This window comes from Puma concolor, chromosome B4, assembly GCF_028749965.1.
Source record: "Puma concolor isolate L17-30 chromosome B4, mPumCon1.1.hap2, whole genome shotgun sequence".
Lineage (NCBI taxonomy): Eukaryota > Metazoa > Chordata > Mammalia > Carnivora > Felidae > Puma > Puma concolor.
The window spans coordinates 116,426,628-116,451,355 of NC_141673.1; positions in this window are offsets into that span (position 1 = coordinate 116,426,628).

A 24,728-nucleotide genomic window follows, 5' to 3' on the forward strand; every position below is an offset into this window, starting at 1 on the left:
TATATTAAGATTTTTTTAAAAAAAATGCAAACAAGAAATATTTTCTAAGGAATAGGGAAGCATTCAGCCAAGAAATGTAAACAGGGAAACCTATTTTTAGGTTTGTTTTTCCAAGAAGCAAAGTTTAAAAGGTGTCTTATAAATATGTTTTTCTTATGTGGTACAATAAGCCACCATCCACTAGTGGGGATTGCAGAATACAGCCAATACCAAGTTGTCTGTGAGCTTATGGAGACTTGCCACCAATGAAAGGGATGGAGTTGCCCCACTGAGAAAATCCAGATGGAATTCTGTCAAATGATCCCATGACTCTCTGCTTTCTTAGTATGAAGGACCTTTCTGGAGGACATCAAAAGTCAGATTCTCCCCATGAGAGGCTAATAACCTTTGGTGTCAGGACACCCTGATGGGGCCCATCAAGACCTCACTCCAGGCAAAACTGTGAGATATCCAAGTTTGACCTTCTATGTCTTGCCATCTCTCTCACTTTTCTCTCTGGCTCATGACACTCACTTGTTTTATGGTTAAGGAATCTAAGGTTAGGTAATTTACCCAATGTGACAACTCTTGTGGTTCCCAGAACTCAAATTTGAATGGGGATCTCTGTTTCCTCAAAGCTTTGGGTCTTGCCTCTTTGCTGTATTGCGTCTTGTGCTGTTGGCGCATTTGGGGTTAGATGAGGTGGCTGTCCTCAAAAAGCTTAAAGTTCTTGATTCAATCGCTCCAATTTTAATAGAGTGAACATTTGTTTCAGCCCAATTCAGCCAGATCCTGCAACCCACATGCGGAGACATGAAATAACCAACCACAAAGCCCTTAAAAAGTCTTATTCTGCTTAAACTCAGAGACAGAGAGTTCCTTTGAGGTAGAGATGCTTATATTAATACAGAAAACCAGTCAACTCGGATACATTTTCCCAGTAAAGGGAAAGCACTCGGATACGAATTTTAAAACCAGCATCATCTAAAAAGACCCTCCCATCCTAACAGCTCAGGAAGATTTCATTTTCCTCCCTGGGATATCACTAATAAGAAACATGTCCTCCACAAGATTCTGGGTTGTATCCGTTTGTGCAACATCAGTCAGGGGCACAGAGTCTCCAGATAAATGAAACTTTTAGGGTCTTGCTCCTCAAAGCATAGTCCGTGACCAATACTGTGACCCAGAAGCTCGCCAGAAATGCAGAATCTCAGGCTGCACCCCAGGGCTACTGAATCGGAATCTGCATCTTAACAAGATCCACGGATCACTTGGACACACTTTCAGCTTGAGGTATTTAAGCTGGCTGATCCAAGTGGTATTTGGAGTCACTCTTCTGGTATCACCGATATTCGTTATGCTTCACTACTGGAATGGGGGCTATGCCTATGAAGAGGGTGAGCCTTTAAAGGGGGGGCAGGAGGGGCGCCTGGGTGGCTCAGTCAGTTAAGCGTCCGACTTCGGCTCAGGTCATGATCTCGCGGCCCGTGAGTTCGAGCCCCGCGTCGGGCTCTGTGCTGATGGCTCAGAGCCTGGAGCCTGTTTCAGATTCTGTGTCTCCCTCTCTCTCTGCCCCTCCCCCGTTCATGCTCTGTCTCTCTCTGTCTCAAAAATAAATAAACGTTAAAAAAAAATAAAAAATAAAAATTAAAAAATAAAAAATAAAGGGGGGCAGGAGAGTGGTTTCAGAAAATAATTAGGCTACTGTATTCGGTGTGTCACATATGATGCCAATTTTCGAAACAAAACAATCTTCCAAACAAAAGTTATGTTCACAATTGAAGATTTGATGGGCATTGGAGACTGCCCAGACCTTGCCGGAGATCAAAGTCACCTTATGAGCGTCAGCTTTCTTTGTAGGGAAGACGTAAGAGGTGTCAACCAGCGGAACATACCAGCTGCCAGAGCTCCCAGGCAGGGCAGCTTGGCAAAGTGCAGTGAGAGAGCGGGGTGGGTGAGGGGCAGTCCTGAGGGTGCCATATGTCCCAACCGGCAGGGAGACTGTAGGAAAGAATGAGGGCATTCTCTACACTGACAGGGCTGGTTTTAGGTAAATCAGGATTTATGGCCACCAGGAATTGAATATAATTAGGGCCAAGCCTCTGAATAGGAATGCCTTTACAATTGGATTCTGCCTGCAGGCTGGGGTTAGGGCTGGGATGGCAAAGAAAAAAAAAGGGTAGATTCCATCTATCCACTTAACCCTCTTAGTCTGGTCTGAATTCTGCCGGGAGCCCATGCCGTGGTCCCTTTGGTTGTTTTCCTCCCATTCCTCCGGACGTAAAGATTTGGAAATGCCTAGACTTTCCCAGCCCACCTGGCTCAGAATTCTGAGTCCAGCTCCCTTCTGCCCTATGACCTATAATCACACAGAATGACTATAAAGTTGTAGACTCCGCACTTTCCCTGCCTGAGATTACCTCCTGCCACCACTGATTGTTAGCTGGGAAAGTGACTCACCCTTTCTGTGCCCGGATTTTCCCAACTGTGAATGGAGCTTATCGTAATATGCCCTTGAGAAATGGCCCTGGAGAAACGGCCCTGAGGATTCACGCGTTAACGTGTGTTAATATGTCGTTGCCCCGTGCTCAGGACAGCACCTGGCCCATAATAAAGGTAGCTGTCATCTTAGGACGTCGGATCTGGAAACTGAATCCAAGGACTTTCTTCCCCCAACCCCCAGGAGAAAAAGAAGTGTTAAAGGGTAAATGGAGGCACATCAAAATTTGAAGAGTTTATCTGGGCAAAAATCAACTGGAATTGGGCAACGCCAAACCAGAAGCGGCTGGGGAGCTTCTGGAGAGACATTCACAGAGAAAAGGCAAAAGCAAGGCTAGGAAATTATTGACCGGTTACGGCTTAAAGACTAGTTGGCTGTTTGTGATTGGTTGTCTGTAGGTTTCAATTTCCTGACCTTGAGGCAGTTAGAGGCTTAGATTTGGGTTTGCTTATGTAGGGCACCAGGGCATTAGAATCACCTCTGTGTGATGGCCTCCTTGTCTAACAGCAGAATAAGACTCCCATTAGCTGTTAGTAAATTGAGGTCGTTCTTCTATCTGCCTGGATCCCAAGGTTCTGGGGGCCCAAGAGGAGAAGGAGCCACTCCTGGTCAGTACAGACCGGGAGTTTGGGGGTACCCGACACACCCTGAACGTAGAACGACACAGCTTGACCGCCACCCTCCCCCAAGCCAGAAGTCTGGAGACCACAGCATTACCTTATTTATAAACAATCAGGAAGTTCTCTTGGGAACAGGCGATAGGTTTGTTTAGGTGGCTCCTGCTTGGCTGGGAAGGTCTATGCTTGATAGAGCTGCTCGGCTTCGTTCTCTGCAGCCTGGCAAAGCGGAGTTCAGCCTGAGGTCAAGCTCTGTTGAAGTTGGCAATGTGACATAATGCGGCCACAGGGCTTGTGATAACCCTGGGCTTCCCTTGGAATTTGCCGCTGTCCTGCTCTCCCAACTGGCATTAAACCTCAGAGGTTTATCTTGGGGCTGGACTGGACCAGCACCAACAATTCCATGAAGATAAAACAGGCAGGAACTTTTGGGCTAGAGAGCTGTTTTAGCAGAAGGGTAAGCCAGTCTGCCACCTTGACGGCAGAAGCTCAGGGATATACGATTCTGTGGTCCCAATCTACGCAGATGACCCCGTCTGGTAGTTTCTGCTTCTTGCTCACACTAAGCTGTTTCTTTTGGTGCTATCAGGAGCCAGACACACATTAACCCTTAGCAGACTGCGTTTGTCCATTTGGGTTTTTGGGGATACGATTATTGAAATGTACGTTGCAAACTGAGAAAAACAAAGAAACCGAGAATTGCCCATCTCAGCCAGTTCATGAAACTTCACATAATGAGACACAACATTTGCAAGAATCTGGCAGAAGCACCATCACTAGGAATCCAAACAAAAACAAAAACAAAATGCTGCATTTATTTTGGGAATGGGTTCCGGCCATTCCACAAAGTAATAGTAAAGTTGTTTTGCAATAGGAACAAAAATCAGCAGGTACTATTCTTTTATCTTTAGAAAATTAAGGACAGGCCGGCTTACACTTGTGGCCCACAAAAAGCCGCAGATAAACAACTAACGTCTCACTACAGACATGCGTGCTGAATAATTATTCATGAGTAGAAAACTCCTCAGTCAGGCCAATATAAGGATTTCAATAAAGGTCTGAAGATGTGGAAACTTGAGTAATAAGAAAGTTCCTGGAGAGTCAGAAGTGAAAACAAAGTGAAAAAGTCTCACATAGGCGCCTGGTTAGCTCAGTTGGTTAAGGGTCTGACTTCGACCCAGATCATGATCTCAAGGTTCCTGAGTCCTGAGTTCAAGCTTTGCATTGAACTCTGCACTGACAGCCCCAGAGCCTGCTTCGGATCCTCTGTCTCCCTTTCTCTCTGCCCCTCCTATGCATGAGCATACTCTCTCTCTCAAAAAAAAAAAAAAAAAAAAAAAAAAAAAAGTCTTGCAGAAGAATGAGGAGACATACTGTAAAAATATATAGGAACAAATTTATTATACCTTGCCCCAGGGTGTGTGTGTGTGTGTGTGTGTGTGTGTGAATGCCTTTGTCAAAACCAACTTGGGAAAACCATAAATGTCTTTGAATGAAAAACTTTGATTTAATCTTGTATTAGATCCGTAATTTTGGTGTAATGGTATTTATTTTCGTCACTTCATAGGTAGTCTGGTTGAAACTGACAAAGGTCAAATAGAAAGCCGATAAAACCCAATGTGTTGGCAAACTGTTCTTGCTAGGGTCACATAAAAATAATTAGAATCCTGGGTGGCTCAGTCGGTTAAGCAGCTGACTCTTGATTTCAGCTCAGGTCTTGATCTCAGGGTCATGAGTTGAAGCCCTGCATTGGGGCTTTAAATAAACCAACCAACCAACTAACAAACAAATAAATGAAATCTAGATCTAAGGTTGTCTTTAACCTAGTTTGGTAAGGGCAGAATTCTAGCTAAATTCTTAAAAGAAATTCTTGGAAAATGAAGGGAAATCAGAGTTTACTAAGGATGTGCCACATCTAACCACTAATCAATTTCCACTTCGGACAAGCTTATTAAACGGGCGTCTAGGGGTAAACACTGGGCACACTTGATCTTCCCCAAGGCAGGTGACAACATATTTCATGTTATTTTGTAGACAAGATAGAAACCTATGTCTTGAAAACTAAAATAATTAGGTGCATTAGTAGCTGGTGGAGAACCAAGGGTAAAAGGATGCTGAATGATGTCCCCTTGCAGAATAGTCTTTTCAGAGGGATAGTTCCCAGCCCAATCTTATTTAGCTCTGCTATCAGTGACCCAGGTGAATACGTGGAAATACCCTCACTACACTTACAGGCAACATGAAGCTTGGAAGGATGGAAAGTATGCTGAATGATAGATACAGAGTGCAAATAGTTTTTGGTTGTCTGCTTTCAAAAAAAATCTAGGGGCGCCTGGGTGGCTCAGTCGGTTGAGCATCTGACTTCAGCTCAGGTCATGATTTCATGGTCTGTGAGTTCGAGACCCACGTCAGGCTCTGTGCTGACAGCTCAAAGCCTGGAGCCTGCTTCAGATTCTCTCTCTCTCTCTCTCTCTCTCTCTCTCTCTCTCAAATAAACATCAAAAAAATTTTTTTAATCTAATAATTTCTCTGATATTTCTAAAAGTGTAATGAGACTCTTACTCAAGGAGCAAGAGGCTTTCATGAGGAGTTACTCTTGTATTTTCTAATTTTATGGATAAGTCCACCTTAAAGCTGAGATCACTTGTATCTCTCACTCACCTCTAGCTAGCCCTTTATCCTCAGGGGCTTCTACAGTCTGGCCAAGTTCTAGGAGTTGACTATGACAGCTCCTACAAAACCTATACTTTAATTCTACCCCAGGAATCAAGACCAACTGGGTTAAACTCTAGATAGATAAGATGCTTTCAAGTAGTGTAAAACATTTGAGTTCGGATCCCTTATTATTTTCACCTTAATGATTAAAAACTCTTTTAGATTCATTGCATGCATAGCTATCTACTAGAGGAAGAAAAATGCCTTTCCATGGGCTGATGAAACATTTTACGAAGCTAGACCTGGAGTGATCTTTAAGGTGACTTGGTTACTGCCTGAAATAATGATGTAATGCTGATTATGACATAGTGAAAATTACTGTCTTGTACGCATATCCTCCAAATGCCATCACTTCAGCACTGTCAGCTGCCAGAGGTATATATTGCAGTCAAAACACTCAGGCAAGGATAGCACAAGGCCGTGATGCTCAGAATCAGACATTCCGAAGAACTGTCTGAGCCCCACTCCCACCCCATCCCACACCAAGGCTAGTGTGGGCTGTTGGCTGCCTTGCACCTCCCTCATCGGGATTTCCTTTGTCACATATTTGTATATTTTGTTTTTATTCAACAACGTAGTGTGCAAACATGCAAGTGGGGACCAGCGGAGGGAGAAGGAGAGAGAGAATCCCAAGCAGGCTCCACACCCAGTACAGAACCAGATGTGGGGATTGATCTCACAACCATGGTATCATGACCTAAGCTGAAATCAAGAGTTGGTCGCTTAACCGACTAAGCCACCCAGGTGCCCCAAATTTATATATTTTTGTAAGCCATATTTAACTGTATTAAAAGTGGGCTAAAGATATAATCGCTTTTGCGGGGCGCCTGGGTGGCGCAGTCGGTTAAGCGTCCGACTTCAGCCAGGTCACGATCTCGTGGTCCGTGAGTTCGAGCCCTGCGTCGGGCTCTGGGCTGATGGCTCAGAGCCTGGAGCCTGTTTCCGATTCTGTGTCTCCCTCTCTCTCTGCCCCTCCCCCGTTCATGCTCTGTCTCTCTCTGTCCCAAAAATAAATAAACGTTGAAAAAAAAAAATTTTTAAAGATATAATCGCTTTTGGAAAAAAAAAAAAAAAAAAGAAGAGATCCAAGTCTGCACCTTCTCTGCCAAAACCCAAAATGTGAATGCATAAAAGGGTCCAACTGAATAGTTGTATACGTTCTGAAAATTATATAAAGTTGTCTTTTATGAAATACTTGCAGAAACCTCTGTGTGAGATGGTAGGCAGTGCTTCTGGGGAGAAAATCACAAGCTAAGCAACTTAACCCACTAGCAGAATAATATGTCATTGGGGCATATGATGCCCAGATAGAATGGTCCATCATCAAACACCAAAGTGGGATTCTCATCCAGGTATAAAAAGGTGGAGTCGGTCTGCTGGTCAGCACTCATCAAAGACTGCGTGTAAAACTGATCCCATGTCACCCTTTCTGCTTAAAACCATTGCTTTGAGGATGAAGATTAAAGCTCCCCATACGCCTGCACAACCTTGCCTCTTTGTTCTCCCCTCCCCCCTGCCCTTTGCCTTTTCTACCTTTCTCCAACATATCACACTCCTCTCACCTCTAAGCTTTTGCAAGTGACATTCCCTCTCCCTGATGCTGTTCCTCTGTTATGTAGGCATCCTTTAAAATTCAGCTCAAAGTCTGTGTCCTCCAGAAAGAATTCCTAGAATTTCCAATAGAGCCGCTTCCTACTGAACACACTCAAGATTGCCTGCACCTGTTTCGTGGCATTTATCACTGCTTGCAATCATACACTTGTGCGCCCAGTGTCAGTTGCTTACTCATCATTGTGTTCCCAGCACATAAATGTCTGTCATAGAGCTGTCATTCAATAACCACATGGAAAGGGAAGACTATTTGGGCACGTTATTTGTCCACTCCTGGAAGGATTCTAAATTCTTTCCGGGATCAAATCAGAGCATCCCAGGAGTGCTCTGGAGGAGGATGTCCTTGGCTTTTATTGGAGGTAACTCTGAGAAACTTTGCAGGGAGAACACTTTTGTATTTGCATACGGAGGGAGCTTCACAAGTATGGTAATCATCTGTCTAGGAAAGGAGGAGTTGGTTTTACTGCTGAGTTTCAGACAAGGAACTGGGTATGTGCAGCCCGGTCCTTTCTCTGCCCTTTCTCTTGGAAGTGAGCAGACAGTCCCCACTGTTCCTGTGGGTGCCTCATAGCAGCCGGTCTGCACAGGCTAGGTCTGGGGTAGACCGGTACTATCTGTGACTGGCTGGATAAACCTCTTGGGTTTTGGGATTCAGTACGAGGGACTCAGCTTGTTTGCAGATGAAAGCCAAATTTTCCCAGTATTCCATTTATCAGTAACAAAGGTAATATTTTGGTCTCTCTGAAACTCTGAACTGCTATTCCACACCATCATGAACTTGAAAGAAGTTTGGGGCAGTCATTTGGAGAACGAAGGCACAGAGTGTTATGTTACTAGCTCGACTTTGTCATATTTTAAGTGTCAAAATAGTCTGAGGCAATGACTCCCTCAAACGATCAGAATCCAGAATTTAGAATCGATTTGATGTGAAAGGAGACCCATCGAATGGGCTTAATCAGAACAGAATCTGTGAGTTCCGGAGGTGTGTACAGAGGCAGCCGAGGCTCTACGTTTCATCAGACTTGGAACTGGCAATACATTTGACATGCTACTTACTACTTAAGTGCAGGGGACAGAGCAGGGGACAACACAGACTGGGGCCCTGCCCTTATATGCAAGAGGTGGGATACAATGGAGGAGGGGAAGAAAGGCAGATAATATAACAAGCAAACATACAGTGTGTCAGTCTACAGGCTCTAGGTTAGAAAAGCAAACTCAAAGAAGAGATGGGACATAGTAGGCAAGGAGTAAGGGGTGCCATTTATGTAGATTGGTTAGGGAGGATGACATGGAACAGAGCACTGACGGAGGCGAATGGAAAATGAGCCAAGAAAGAACATTCTAGATAAAGGGAACAGCAAATGTAAAAAGGCTCTGAAGAGGGCTTGGTATTTTCAGGGACCAGCAGAGAGTGGCAGGAGATGCGCTGTGGGAGGGGGTGAGGGGACCAGACCCTGTGACAACTTAGAGGTCATTGGACGGACATTGAAAGCCATAGGAGCTGACAGGTGGTGATCGGACCTCTTAAAGGGACCGCTCTGGTTGCAGTGTCGGGAATAGTGTTGAGGGGTGGGGGTGAGAGTGTAGCAGAGACCCCACCCCCACCCCCACGCCCGGAGCCAACCGCAACAGGCATGTCACAGTGGAAGGGCCAGAGCGGTCACTCCAACAGAGCCTGGGGTCGCTGTTTGGTGGTGGGCACAGCGGCGGGAGAAACAGAAATGGTGGGTGGGGATCACGATTCGGTTCCAGGCACAGAAACCAAGTGGAAGTGTCAGGCAGACACTGAATGAATGAGTCTGGAGCTTGACCGATTTCATGAGGATCTATGTTGTGAAAGATGACCTACAATCCTGCGCAAATAAAGATGAACTCCAGTCGTGAACACGATGCACAGTTATCTTGCAGGCAAGTCTCTCAGTAGGAAAACCTAAAGCTTGAATCTAAAGCTTTGGCGGCTGAACCCAGTGAGCCCCCTGAGGGCGAGGACTTTATCCTGCTCATCCTTGTTTTCCACCAGGGCCGCACAATTCCTGCGCATAGGATATGCTTCTATAAACATCTATGGGTCTAAAGGGACTGAAGAAGAATTTGGGTTTAAACCCTGATTCACGGTAAATCCAATCAACCAAAACCCTACAATTTTCTTTTTTGTAAACTCACTTAAAGTTCATCTCTTGCCCAGTACAGCTCCTTTTTCCCGGGGCATTTTTCCGGATTTCCAAAACTGTATGGTAACTTGGATAGCAAGCTTTTGTTAACAGAGAGAAGGAGGACACTTTCTGAGCTTAAAAAAGTGAACAACTACACAGCAGTGAAGTAATACGCTCATTTTTTCTTTCGGCAGGTTTTGTTTTCAGAGTGTACTAGAGTTTAGACATAGCCGCACCATAAGAGACTACAAAATATAAATTAAAAAACTGATCTCTGCCCTCAGGAGCCTCTATAATCTAATAACAGACCTAGTTAAATAAATGTGACCACACCAGAGCACAATGCATTCCTCAGTGTGGCTCCTTCCACGGTTCCCCTTAACCACATCTTACGTCACTTTCCGGGTGTCTGAAAGAGAATGCATCAGACAGCAAGAAAGGAGCCCCCAAGAAGAAATCAAAAACGGGAAGGGCGCCTTTAGGAGGAAAACAACCCATTTGTGAAAAATGTTCTTATTCATTTTTGAGACAGAGTGCGAGCGGGGGAGAATCCAAAGCAGGCTCCAGGCTCCGAGCTGTCAGCACAGAGCCCACGTGGGGCTCGAACTCACCGAGTGCAAGATCTAGACCTGAGCCAGAGTCAGACACTCAACCGACTGAGCCACCCAGGCACCCCGGCAACCCATTTAAAAATACGTCAGACCTTGTTTGCGAGATCTGTTGCTGTTCATGACTAGAGAGCGCTAGCTTTTTGATTTATTTTCTTTCAATCCCAGGAATTTTCAGACACCAGGGGTCCTGGGGAGAATTCCCTTGTCCCTGAAGATGCTTTTCATCTGAAGACTTTTGGATCAAGCTTCGGCTGTCCATCTCTACTTCCCGCCGTCTCTGTGCCCAGGACACATCCTTGGAAAGAGAGGATTTGTGGGCAGGGTCCTAAACGGGCCATCATTTCTAAATTGTGTGCTTCTTCTCTTTAAAGGATAAAACCTTTTCTTAAGATGATGCAAGAGATGATATTCATATATCAAGAACTATGGACATGCTCAACAAAATCTTCCTGTTTGTGACAAACAGGGCCAGCCACTGAGTGTGCGTCCCAAACACATCAGGCTAGCTCAAGGCAGTTATACGTCCTTTCCCCAGAGGCTCTGCGGAGAAGAAGTCATCAGCCGGATGACGTAGAGCTCAGACACGGCACTCTATGCTGGCTTCACGCTGCTGCATCCCCGTTCTGCCTGCAGACAGGAAATTACATTCATCCTGCAGCCTGAAGCAATGGGATTCCTGTCATAAGACAGCGTCCCTTGCCAATCATTGGCAACTGTACCTGGAAACATCGTGAAGTGGCCTCTTTCACTGGAGTGCCTTGAGGACCAGACACGTTTGTGTCTTTTCAGGAGTGCCTTATCCCAAGAATGGAAATCACAGCCAACATTTGTTGAACAAAAACATTTTACAGCAAGCCTTGAACATGATTCTCCCAGTCAGGTAGCTGTAACTAAACCAGAGAGAGCCCTGGATTAGGATCCCAGTGACCAGGGTCTTAGCCTGTGTTGCCCCAGACTCTCTGCCTGACGTTGGGTAAAGTCACTTACAGTTCTAGGTCAGACTAGATAACCCCACAGGCCCTGTGGGACATGGTACCTGTGATTCCACACAAGAGGTGCATGGAAGGGCTGTCAGGTGCAGGTAAACTGCCTGGGGGCAGAGCCCAGCCCCACCAGGAGGATCAGGACTTGTTATCCAGTTATATGGAATCTTTTTGCTTTGTTTTGTCACTTTTAAGCCCAAAAAAATAGCACATGCGCAGTGTGAAAAATTGGGAAAAGACAGGAGAATTAAAGATGCAGATAAACACCTGAAAAGCCATGATCTCAAACAAACTACTGATACGATATGGGCACCTACCCTTCCAATCTTCATGCTACACCCATGCTTTGTTCCTGAGACTGTGTCGTATGTGCTAGCTTCATGACCTGCTTCCTAAGCTCAATACTGCATTCCTTAAATAAAGGTGCACTGAAGGTCATCTGGGCACCTGACCTGAGCTAGGCTCTGGGAAACACAGCGACCAAGGTGAGTGCTGCTTTAGGGAGTTCATGATTCAGCTTTTCCATGCCATTAAGAACTTTCCATAAGCCGTGATTTTTAACAGCTATGTCTTACTCCTAAAACAATGTGTGCTTGTTGTCATTTATCTTGTGTTGCACAAGAGTCAAGGATCCAGCTCATGTGAGAGCAAATGAGGAGGAGCGGGGGAAGGTAATGGAGTGAAAATACAAGGCAAAGCAAGAAAACGAGATGGAAGACAGAAGGAAAGCCAGAAAGGTACAAACAAAGTGTAGAAGCAAAGACAGACAGTCAGTGGGTTTAAGAACCACCTCTCTGAGCCCAGGAAATCACCTGGTGATTTTGCACATGGAGTAAAGACCACAGGATCTAGAGCCCAGGGGGTAACTTAACACTTCTATGCCCCAGATTCCTGGTGTGGAGAACGGGGATAATAACACTCACCTTCTAAGGCGATAGTAAGGATTGAATGAGATATTATACATAGAACACTAAGTACCTAAATAATCAACACATGATATGGTTAGCCCTTATTAATTACCTTCATATTTCAATATTGCATAATACATGGGACCGAGGTATGGAAGGAAGGAACCAGATGAATGAGAAGTCTGGTTTACTGATTTTGTAAGTACAGCCACCCTGCCTGATCGACACAGCTCTGCGTGTGTCCGGGAAAGATGTCACTGAAAAGTGGTAACTGCAAAGACTTTGAGAGAAGAATTTTATCCAAAGCCGTGGCAGAGAAACCAACCAGGGGCAATGAAGCACCACTGACTCGACCAACGCTGGGAAGTCACTGTCTCTTCCCAGCCTAAATAGCAAGGATAAAAGGGGTTTCAGAATGTAACAAGCGCTCTAGGATCACAAAATAAGTGCTGTGGCTTTCTGTGGGGGACTGTAGCCCCCAGCTGATCTGCTGAGAGGTGCTGCCATTGGCTGAACCCACAGGAAGTCATGAGGCAATGGATGCCCCAGCCAAGGTCTTCTGCAGAGGTCATTTTCCAGGGCACAGAGGAGAGCAGAGAAACACAGCAAGAGGATCTGGACAGGAAATGGAGAAACAGCAGCACACCATTGGCTTCTAGCACATAAAACTCTGGTTATCCCTTGGCATTTATGAGTTTACCCATCAAACGCCATTTGTAAATATGCTGACCATACTTACGGCGACCATGCACCCATAGATCCTCCTTCATCGCTGGACACCTGCACCCTCACCCCTGTGCATGCCTATCAATGCAGGGTGCAAGGTTCAGGGACCCAGGACTGCCATGTTAGGAGCTGCCCGTCCCCAGGAAGACCACACATCCTCAAAACCAGTGGAACCTAATGTTCAATTCAAACAGTAAAGTATGTGTTTACTAGCATTTTATGCCTCTGCTTATCATAAAAGGAATTGCATCTTTGGCAGACAGTTTGCTTAGATCTATAGTGAAGAGCATGTTTCGTGCTTAACACCCCGGGGGAAAAGCAGAAGAGACCGATCGAAAGAAGCCGAAGATTTAGCATTTATCATTATTGAATAATGTGATACACACTGGCACCTGGTAACTTACTGTTCTTCCCAGATGCCCTCTGTGCAAAGGCGACGGTGGTCTGATCGGAGAGAGCATGGACAGGCAGAGAAACAGCCAAATGAAATTCCCTTTCAGGCACAGAAAGCAGCTGTTCCGGGGCACCTGGGTGGCTCAGTCCGTTAAGCGTCTGACTGTGGCTCAGGTCATGATCTCACCGTTGGTGTGTTTGAGCCCCGCGTCGGGCTCTGTGCTGATGGGTCAGAGCCTGGAGCCTGCTTCGGATTCTGTGTCTCCCTCTCTATCTGCTCTTCCCCCACTTGTACTCTGTCTCTCAAAAATAAATAAATGTAAAGAAAAAAAAAACCATTTTCTTTTTTTAAAGAAAGCAGCCGTTCCTCTCCTCCCTGTGCCAGGTGACAAGCTTTCCAGCACTTTCTAAAGGGCAAAGAGAAATCATGGCTGTAGATTACAATAAAAACACCATCAAGCAGGGCAGTTCCTGTTGGCCTAGCGATGGTTCAGTGTCATAAGAACATGGCATTGTGTTTGAAAAGTACTTAGCTCATATATTTAAATATTCTTTACAGCAGACGAAGTGTTCTTATGCTAAAAAAGGAACATTAGACTATATTGAGTTTTTTTTTTTTTTTTAAAAAAGAAACCCAAACATCTGGCAAGTTACCTTTAAATTAATAAGTCTGTTGTCTATTTAGGGAGGGTTGAGTGGAGCCGAGCATTTCGGGAGCTTGTTTTCATGTGTTATCCTTGCTTCCGTTTTTATTGATGTATTTCTTCCCAACATCAGTAGCCCTCCACCAGTCTGGGAGGCCCTGCTTCTTAATTTCCAGTTTGGAGAGAAGTAAAAGGTTTGGTAGAAAGCACAAATTGTGGAAGGTAAGGCACGTTAATCTCTCCCTTCTCCCACAGCCCGCCTACGCTCGCGGGCATCAGATACCATCAGATCCGTGGGTTTAGGTGTTGTGTTCAGAGATAAGGCCCAGGCCAAGAGCTCTGCATGGATGCGGGAATGAGTGGAATTTAACCATTTTATGTATCACCGGGATTTCAAATCACTCTGCTCCAGGTTGATTGAATCTCCCAAACGTTCTTTAAATCATACTGAACACGAACGGGTTTTTATCTGAGGCTCTCTGATTGGTTACCAATTCCACAAAGTCCTAGGTGACCTTTCTTAATTTTTTCCCAGGCTCCGTGTTCTAAAGAAGGATTCACTGAGGACGTTTTTTTAAAGGAAGTGTAGGGCTTCAGCATTAGATTCCCTCACAACCCATAAGATCTTTTTAGAAGGCATTATTTGCCACACAATGACCACGAATTTACAACCCCCCCCTCCCCCCCCCCCATGTGTCTCACTGGTCTGAGGATGTGATTCAGAGGTGGGCAAACTGATTTAATTTAAATACTTTTGCAGATTCTTCTCTTCTTTCCCAGGCCATTACCCATAATTGAAATGCAAATGTTTATTTTTAAAGCTTTAGAGCAATTTGGTTGGCTTTCTTGGACTGTATTTTTTAGCCCTTTGGAATTTGTAATATCAGATATTCGAGTACTAATATCATTACCGGAAAGGCAGACTGGACAACATTTTAAACCTCTCCAGGAGCCAGCCAGAATTAGCATCTCTTGGTGAAGGTGCATTTAAAGGCCCTTGGTCTGGTTTGTCATTCCCAGAACCCCTTGCATCAAGGCAAGGATTCCTACAAGGTGCTAGTCTGGTGCAAGGAACGCCACTTACTTGGGAATATCTTAGGGAGAGAAAAAAAATGACACTTGGGTGGCGTTTTTTTCTGCTCTTCATGCCAAGAACAAGCTTAGCAGAGAATCAAATCGAAAGTAGATTTTCATCAAGAAGTCAAATTCCAAATGGCTTCTCCACTTTTCCCAGTGTGGTGTTTTAGGGACAGAGATCTCCCAACTGAGTAAGGATTTGTGACTGACCTGTGGATTCTCATCTAAAATAACCCGTACATTCCGATGTAATTGGGATTTTGTTCTGTTTTGTTTTAAAGAATAAGTTACAGTCTTCCTTCTTTCAGAAAATATCTTAGGCAGTTTTGAATAAAATGTGCATTCACAAATACGGCCCGGGCCCGTTAAAATTAGAAAATCAGCATACAAAAGGGGAAGATTTAAAATAGTTACTGTAACTTAACATTAAATTTAATTCCGAGCTTCCTGGCAGTTTAGGGAAAGAGGAAACACAATGGGTTACATTGTTTTCAGCATCTGATGAAAGGGAGCATTTCACTGCTTCGGAAGATGCATGCGTTTCCTGTTACTAAATTTTAAGAGGGTTGTATCCAATGGGCCCTTATACGTTTTACAGAAAATAGAAAATAAAAAAATAGGGAGAGAAAGAAGAAAGAAGAAAGAAAAAAGGCTTTTTACACCCCAAACAAAATTCGGGAGGGCAACACTAAAAATACATCCAGGGAAAATAAAGTCAGCCACCAGATGGGGTGGAATTGAGGAGATTAAGTGACTTTTAAAAATTGTCTAGGGGCACCTGGGTGGCTCAGTCCATTAGGTGCCGGACTTCAGCTCAGGTCAGGTTCGTGAGTTCGAGCCCTGCGTTGGACTCTATGCTGACAGCTTGGAGCCTGCATCGGATTTTGTGTCTCCCTCCCTCTCTGCCCCTCACCTGCTCACATTCTGTCTCTCTCTCTCTCAAAAATTAATAAACATTAAAAAAGAAATTAAAAATTGTCTCAATGAGCCAGGCAGCATATATTCCAGACTTAGACTTTCCTACAAGATAAAACATTCTTAACACTGGCTTTTTAAAAAAGAAATGATTGATTGATTGATTGATCGATTGATTGATTTATACAGCACGTGCACGGGTGCGAGGGGCCCAGTGAAGCCCGACTTGAGGTTTAATCCCTGGGATCGTAGTCTGAGCTGAAATCACAAATTTAACGCTCAACCAACTGAGCCATACAGGTGCCCCTTAACATTGCTTTGTAAATGTGTTAAGTATTGATTTTCGTTTGCTTTGTATAAAAAAAATAATAACAAAAATAAGGGCGTTCGCTTCCCGAACTGGTATGTTTTTAGCAATTCTGAGAGGACTAAGAATTCTAAAATAAGGTATACACGCGTACTTATGATAGCATGTCCTAAAATGTGAGTTTCCCAAGTGGGTTTAATTTAATATGGAAATAAGTTGTCTCTTGCATTATTATAGCTTGTCACTGGAGCTACTTTTCGTTTGTCCTCCTTTGTGATTAGAAAATGTACTGAAATAATGAAAATCACTCTCCAGGATTTGCTGACATAGAAAAGGGAAACGCTAAATTTATGAGTGCTCAGAGGAGTTGCGTGACCTCAGCAGTGCTCCCTGTCACAGGAGATCCACGGTTTCCAACTCAGGAGGGATGTAGGATATCTAGGATCGAGATGCTTTCCAAGCAGGCTCACGCTAAGCCCTTGGGGGAAAAAGTGACTGAGACCTCCAAATTTAACTTAATTGGGTATTGTGGGAAAACTTCCTTTCCACATATCAGCCCACACTGTGTACTTCGTGTAAACCGAGGACTGTTATTGACAGAGCTAAAGACGGGGCATGGTTTCCAGAGTTTCCATGATCACCATCTTGTGTAACGAAGTCACTCAGCAAAAGTGAGCTCAGCAACGTTAAAGCAGGACGGAGCTCCTAAGGAAAACACATATTCATAAAAAGAGGGATGTGTTAGCTTTTAATTGCACGCGGATTTAAATGATTCCATTGTTTTCCTCCTTGGGTGGTTCTGTCTTCATTCAGAGCTGCCTTAGTCTAATATTTCTTTGCCTAAACTCCAAGAACAGTCTTTCTCGTAGTTCTCTAGGTAATCTCTTACTGCATTATGACTTCCTGACATTCACAGCACTTTGCAAATAATAGGAAGCTTTATTAAACATTTATTCTTTCAAGTATTTATTAAGGAAGCTTTAAAAAATATCCAACCGAAACTAATTTCTGTAGACTTTGCTACCTTTTCTTTTCTTCCGCCTCATCCTATGGCCATTGATAATTTTCCTTGATCTCCCTTAGCTGAGCTTGGTGTGTTTTAATGTGATTTCATATTTTCCTTCACTGAATTTCACTCATTATTTTGCTAGTTTACTTGCTAAGCCATGAGACTAAGGACTGAAGCTTTCTCAACATTATGGCTCCTTATTCATTAGCACTGACTTACTCACTCTCCACATATTTATTAAATATCTATTACATGTGGAGCATATTTATGTGCTAAGTGATGATATGCCCCGATTCGAGAGACCCCCCCCCCCCCCCCCCCCCCCCCCCCCCCCGAAAACAAACCACCAGAGTCCAGAGCCAAAGCCAAGCGGCAAGGGTCGTTTATTGCAGGTTCGAACCCGGTCCTCCGCGCACTCGTAGCCGGTGACGCAAGAGGCCCCGAGCAAGGATCTTACAGCTTCTTTTATAGACAGGCACAAACAAGTTAGGGATTTTTTTGAGGTTACAGAGTTGTTATAGGCTGACATTTAAATTTGAACGCTCAGCAGAACTTGATTGGTTCCCGCCTTTATTTCAAACCATTCAGCAGAACTTGATTGGTTCCCGCCTTTATGTCAGACTGCCACCCGGCGCGCCCTGGCTGGTTTCGGGAACGGCGGGGGAAGGGAAAGATCTTTTCTTTGCAGTTGTGAGTACACCTGGTCATTTTTCTCTTAGCCTCTCAGTGAATTTTAGATTTTAAAAACAGTCATTTGAGGGGCGCCCGGGTGGCTCGGTCGGATGGGCATCCGACTTCGGCTCAGGTCATGATCTCACAGTTCATGCGTTCGGGCCCCGGGTCGGGCTCTATGCGGACAGCTCAGAGCCTGGAACCTGCTTCAGATTCTGTGTCTCCCTCTCTCTCTGCCCCTCCCCTGCTCGTGCTCTGTCTCACTCTGTCTCTCAAAAATCAATAAATGTAAAAAAACAAAAACAACACCAAAACCAAAAAACTGTCGTTCGAATTGAAGCTAAATCCAAAGGCATATCCATCACATGAACATTGCCAACAAACCCCAGTGCTTACATTGAGTCACCTGTGCCTTAGCTCTGATTCTCCAAGGCAGCAGGACAGAGAGACGGGATCACCGGCTAGAGAGACGCAGGTTGGCTTGTGTTTAATTTTGGTGTAGTAAGGACAGGGGAGAATGCTTGTTTTTATAAAAGGGAACAGTAGAATTGTTGCAAAGAGAAATGTCATGGTGTATGAAAATATTTTGATGGCCCCTCTGGATGCTGAAAAGAGACCCCACCCGGTGAAGATATGGCTGCCGCGGTCCAGGGCAAGAGAGAGGGGGACCTGATTGCTGTGCATAAAGCTGGTTGGTGGAATATTCATTTCTAACAGCAGCCAGAAGAGCGGGGGGGGGGGGGGGGGGGGGGGAGGTGGAAAGAAAGCTATAGGGAGTCAGAGACCAAGAGGACAATGGCAGGAGAGCCCGTGGTTCACGTTGGGAGCAAATGACCAGTGAGAAATTCCCAGGGACTGAAATGGCTTAGGTACTTTTAAAAACAGTGTTTCCTAGTATTCACGTAAAAGTTATTTCCCCGCCAAGTGGGATGTGACCTCCCACTCCCTTCAAACCTTCAGAACAACCCAGATATATTCAAAATAACCTTGTAGGAACAAGAGTTGGATGGAATCAGTAGAAAGGGGTCTGGGGTTCACATTTAGGGTGAGGGCAGTTGTGAAAAGATGTGACCAGTAAGTGGAGACAAGACCTGACCAAGAATTAGGTAGAAACGGGAAATTAGAACAAGGGAGAGACATAAGTCTTCAAGAGTCTACAGAGGGTGGTGGAGTCCTCTTACACATGGGGCCAGAGAGGGGCCAGAGTGATTTGAATTTAAGTGTTAAAAGAATGACACTGAATGTTTGCAGGATGTGGAGGTAACAAGGATGTTGATATTTGGAAACCACTTTGGGCCTCTTTGAGGCTTGGCTTCCTCATCTGTAAAATGGGTATAATGCATTCAGGTAATTAAGAGGATTAAATGAACCGTTATAGGCAAACTGCCTACCATGATTACTTTGGGCACGGTGCCCTACCAATAAATATTCCTTTGCTCCTCCCTTAAAATACATTCTAAGATCTTCACATGTAGGTGTAAGAAAAGCCAAATGATGATTTATATCTATAGTAGTTGTCTGATATTAATATCTATTGACAAATTTGGATGATGCCTGGAGGGAAAAACAGTTCCGTGTGTAGTCTGTTACAATGACATCAGCAATTCAGCCAACATTAATGTGTTTGGACGATTTTAAAGTTTACTGTGGTGGGTTAAAACTTGGCCCCCAAATCTTGGGTATTCCTTCCATCGAGAGATAGGGTCACTATTCTCCCCCTTTGAATCAGGGTGGGCTCTGTAGCTGTGTCAACAAACAAAATATGGTAGGCTCTAGTAGAAACGAAACATGGACCCCACTTCTGGCTCTTGGCCTTAACGGACTGGTAGCTTTCACTTCCTGTTCCTTGGAACACTTGCTTTTGAGGCTCTGAGCTACCATTTAAGGAGTCCAACTAGCCTCAGAGAGAGACAGAGACAGAGACAGAGAGACCAAGACAGAGTCTCTGTCTATTCGGTCCTTAGTTTCTCTGCTCTCCAGCCATTCAGGTCTTCCCAGCTGAGGCCCCAGACGTCATGGAGAAAACCAGGGTCATGTCTGCTGTGCTCTGCCTGAATTTATGACTCACAGAATCCGGATTACGACAAGAATAAATTGTTATTCTTAAGCCACTCTACTTTGGGATGATTTGTTATGCAGCAATGGATAACCAGAACATTAGTGTTTGAAATTTAATCCCCAATATTGCTTCTAGTTAGATGCAGAATTAGGTGGTTCCTAATAGAACTTTAACATACATTGCAATGTAAACATTCACATCGAGTCACTTGGGTTCAAGGATGTTAGGCTGCGAGTTCAGGTGAGAGAACGTGGCGGGACTATAGAAGGAGATCCACTTGGTGTTAAGTCCCAGCTCACCTAGTTATTAATCATGTAAACCTGGACGTTTGAAAAGATATTTAAAATACCTGATCTAGAGCAGGTCCTGAACGAATGCCAAGGGCTCTGCCCCTTCATCCTCTGTTGCCTTTCCTTTTATAGGTCAATGCAATTTAAAAAAAAAATTTTTTTTTTAACGTTTATTCATTTTTGAGACAGAGAGAGAGACAGAGCATGAATGGGGGAAGGTCAGAGAGAGAGGGAGACACAGAATCTGAAACAGGCTCCAGGCTCTGAGCTGTCAGCACAGAGCCCGACGCGGGGCTCGAACTCACAGACCGCGAGATCATGACCTGAGCCGAAGTCGGACGCCCAACCGACTAAGCCACCCAGGCGCCCCTAGGTCAATGCGATTTTAAAGACAAGAGGTGTGGATTAGTGTGGATTTTGGAGTCAAAGAGACATGGAATTCAACTCTCTGCATTATGTACGTGGTCTTAGAAAAATTATGTAAAACCTGAGCCTCAATTTTTTCGGAGGGATTACTGAGAAGATTAAATGAAGTAATTATGTCAAAGGGCCAGAATAAGTGCTCAACGAGAACTTACTACTGTCATCATTATTATGATTCATGTCAAACACAAATATTTATAAGATAATATTATGAGGTTAATCTTATGTTTAATCGTGTTTTGGGGGGGCAGCACAGGACATTTCAATCACTTCATATCTTTTCTGTCATGTGTTTCTCTTCCTCCTAAAAATAAAAAGGAGGTTAATGTATGCTCCAGTGGATTCAGCTAAATGGAAACCACCATCTCTTAGGAAGCAATGGCCTAAAAAGTCCATAATGTGAGCATGGCTCTGGGGTTTCTCTCTTGTGTGAGTCAACTGTTAAGAAAAAAAAAAGCATTCCCACTTTTGTGAGCTCTTTTATTCATATTTCTATCTGTTGTAACTACACCATCCCTTCTTATTACAGCATCTTAGCTCAATCCTGCAAACGTGTGTGTTTTTTTTTTTAATTTTTTTAGCGTTTATTTATTTTTGAGAGACAGAGAGAGACACAGCGCAAGCAGGGGAGGGGCAGAGAGAGGCAGACACAGATTCCAAAGCAGGCTCAAGGCTCTTAGATGTTGGCACAGAGCCTGATGCGGGGCTCAAACCCACAAGCCATGAGATCATGGCCTGAGCTGACGTCAGATGCTTGACCCACTGAGCCATCCAGGGGCCCCCAAACATGTTTCTTTTTAAAATCAGGGCAGTCGAGAGACTTCTAGAACACATATCTCTGCAGAGAGCTCTCTCTCCTCTCCATCAGAACCAAGGGAATTGAATCAGGATGACCTAATACAGACCACGTGGGATTCTGGAATCTTTGGGGGCACAGAGCACCCGCTTACTACCAACACAGCCTTTTGAACACAGCCAACTGCTCTGTTTTCAAAAAGCTTTTGCAACCTTGCCATTGGCAGAAAGAAAGAAAGAAAACAAAGAAAAATCTTTCTCCTAGGTCCTTGCCTTTTTCCTCACTCATCATTCTATATGCATCTTTCTCAAACCTGTGTGCTTGGTGGACGAGGACAAGCTTCTCCAGGAAAACGGGTAGATGTTTTTCTAAGGACGTTTCTTCAGGTCTTTTGCTAGAACATTCCAACAGAGTCCATCAGACCGCACACACACACAAAATGGCAGCCTTAGTAAAGGGAGTATTACAGGATACGGCACACAGTCGATGAGTTCTTAGTAACTGTTGGCTCTCTTCCCTACCGACTATGAGATCTCCCCTATACATCTTTGACTCCGAGACCTCACGCTGAATCTGAGTTGTGTCTGGGGAATCTGTTCCCTACTGACATAGCAGCCGGACCCAGCTGTCTCCCTATCGACCAGCTGATATAGAGAGCCCTCCCTACCGTGCAGCAAGAACCTTAGAACTGATACTCAGTTCTGCTTTATTCTTTTTCACTCCCTTCCCTAAGCAACTCCATACTACCTCCCTGCTTACTGATGCGATCCCGGTTTGCCAGCTTGGAGGAAGGATGCTCCAGCCTGAAGGCAGAATGGTACGCTCTGGGATACTACCTCTCTTCCCGGGCTTCTGAGGAAATTTAACAAGATCGGTAAGAAAGAAGCAAACAAACATAAGACAGAAGTAGTCAGACTTTGCGACAGCCCAGGCTGGCTTGGGGGAGCCTGATTTACAGGAGTTTTTGATTGGGTGAACACAAAACGGCTCACTTTGAATTTCTATCAAATGCTTTTTTGAAAGCAACAAGGGGACAGGTTTAGCAATACATGAGTTAGAAACATCCGGATTACATTTTCAGGGAATTAGCCAGGGATTTAAAAATCTGGAGGAAAAAAGTCTTGGCAACCAGCATTCTGGGTTTCACAAAACGCTTTCTGACCAATTACACCATGGGCCTTGAGATACCTCATTAAATAGGATGAGCAGACCCAGGTGATAGGGTCCTAATGGCTTATAGTTATAATGTACTGTCTGGGGCTTCATCTCTACCGTTGGTCAGCATGAGAAGATGGAAAGAGAGTCGTGTTGGAGTCACATCCACCTCCTCCCCCCCTCCTTTCTCTGAGAGGCCGTGCAGAGTTTCATTAGGCTTGAGTGTAGGACCACCAGTTCCCTGAAGGCATCTTTTGTTGATCTTGCTGTTTAAAGACAAAATTATCTTGGAACAAAACTTCTCCTATTTTTAGGCCCATGGTTGATTGTGAAACTGGACTCTTCAGGGCTCATTTCATAAACACACCCGAGACCGTCTCAAGAGACAGACAGATTAATGTTCTTGCCATGGGCAGTTTATGGTGAGCTCAAATGGATCTTGAAAAAAACCTGACATCCAGGGGGTTGGAATTTGGAGGGGGAGAGGAGCAGAGTGTAGAACCAACCGGGGAAACTTAGGGCTCTGTGAGTGTCCCTGTTCTTTACTTTTCGTTCTCCAGGAAGATTCAGGGCTGCAGTAGGTACAAAGCCTGAGCACCTTCTTGGTATGGATGAGGAAGTCTATACACAAGGCTCTGGCTTCTCCCTTTGCTGGCTCCAGGTCCTTCCCGCACTTCTGCTTCCAGAAGTCCTTGAAGAGATCTAAGCTGCCTGACCAGCCACCCTGTCCCAAGGCTGAAAGGAGAAGGCCAAACAAGATGGTACTTTGAAATACGAGAGAGTGGGAAAGACCAAACGGGCCTCTCCAGATCGCTAATTCACATCTCTCTTAAAATGTTCTTTAATCTTCAGCTTCATTTATTCCATGCTGGCCCAGCCCGTTTGTTTCCATGATTCAGGAGAAGCAGCAAGGAGCTCGTCTGTCATCTAAGCACAGGCTGAGCTGCGGTGGCCCTGGGAGGAAGCCCCAGCTAGGCTCCTGCGCTGTAGGGGCCTTGGCTTGGGGCCCAAGCCAACCATGGCCACCTCGACTGCTTGCCAAGCCCTGTGAGTTCAGACCTCTTACCGTAATTTACAGGCAGAGTTCCTGCCTGCTGTCCATATCCTGAAGCTCAAACTTGACTTTCCCCTGCAATTCCATGTACCAGAATGAAAAAGCTGAAACCACTGGAAGACCCGGTTGGAACCGGGAAGATTCAGCCCTCACCCTGGTATCCCAACACGATGGGCATTAGAAGAAGGGGAAATATCCACCAGTCCGGAAATCCTTTCTTTAGCAATCACCGTGCGTGGCAGGAACAGGCTGTCCAGATGACCCGGACTGCGTTGCGGTAACACAACGCTTTATGGAAGAAAACTCTAGCTTGCCACTGGGTTCTCTGTTCTACTCACACAGCCAGTTGCCTTTTGAGATGAAACATCTAAGCTTTCAGGCAAATCCGCGAGTTCAAGCATGATTAAAACTCTGAATAAGACCTGGAGATGACAACTCTAATTATGAGGAGGCTGTGTCAATTTTACATTCAACAGTACTCAAATGCAATTACAACAAACGAGCCTGCAGCACTTTCCTTTAAAGCTTTTTCCACACATTCGCAAACGAACCATCTTATAACCTCATCAGAAGAAGGGAGGGGCCTTCCTCCAGGCAGCCGGGCCCTGGTCTCCCTCGGTCCAATGCCGCGCTGCCCCCTGGGTAGGTAGCCCGGACCCGTGCAGTTAGCCGGTGGCGTCCAACAGTCTTTCCTGGTGCTGGACATCGGTTAAACCAGGAAGATGGTGTCTTCCAAAATCTGCTAATCACGTTCAAAAAGCTCATGGTGCCTGGTGTACCTGGCCCGGAATGGTACTGCTTAATACATAATCGCAGGCATGGAAGGAGAAAGAATATAACCCTCCCCTCCCCCACCCCCGCGTTGAGCACCCAGTGCACTTTTTCATCTTAGCCAGAGGATAAGAGGGGACCGTGGATGGAGGGTTTGGAAGGGGGCGGGGGGGGGGGGGGGGGGACAGTAGTGATTTTGGCTACATTTCTTTTTTAGGGTAAGGAGTAGGCGACCAATATTTGCCTAAAGCAGATAAGACTTCGTTTTCATTCTCCTCCACTTTTGCCAGTGCAGTTTCTTTGTAGATGCATCGCTCGTGTACAGTAACTGGTTCTAGGATTAAAACTGATTAGAGAAAT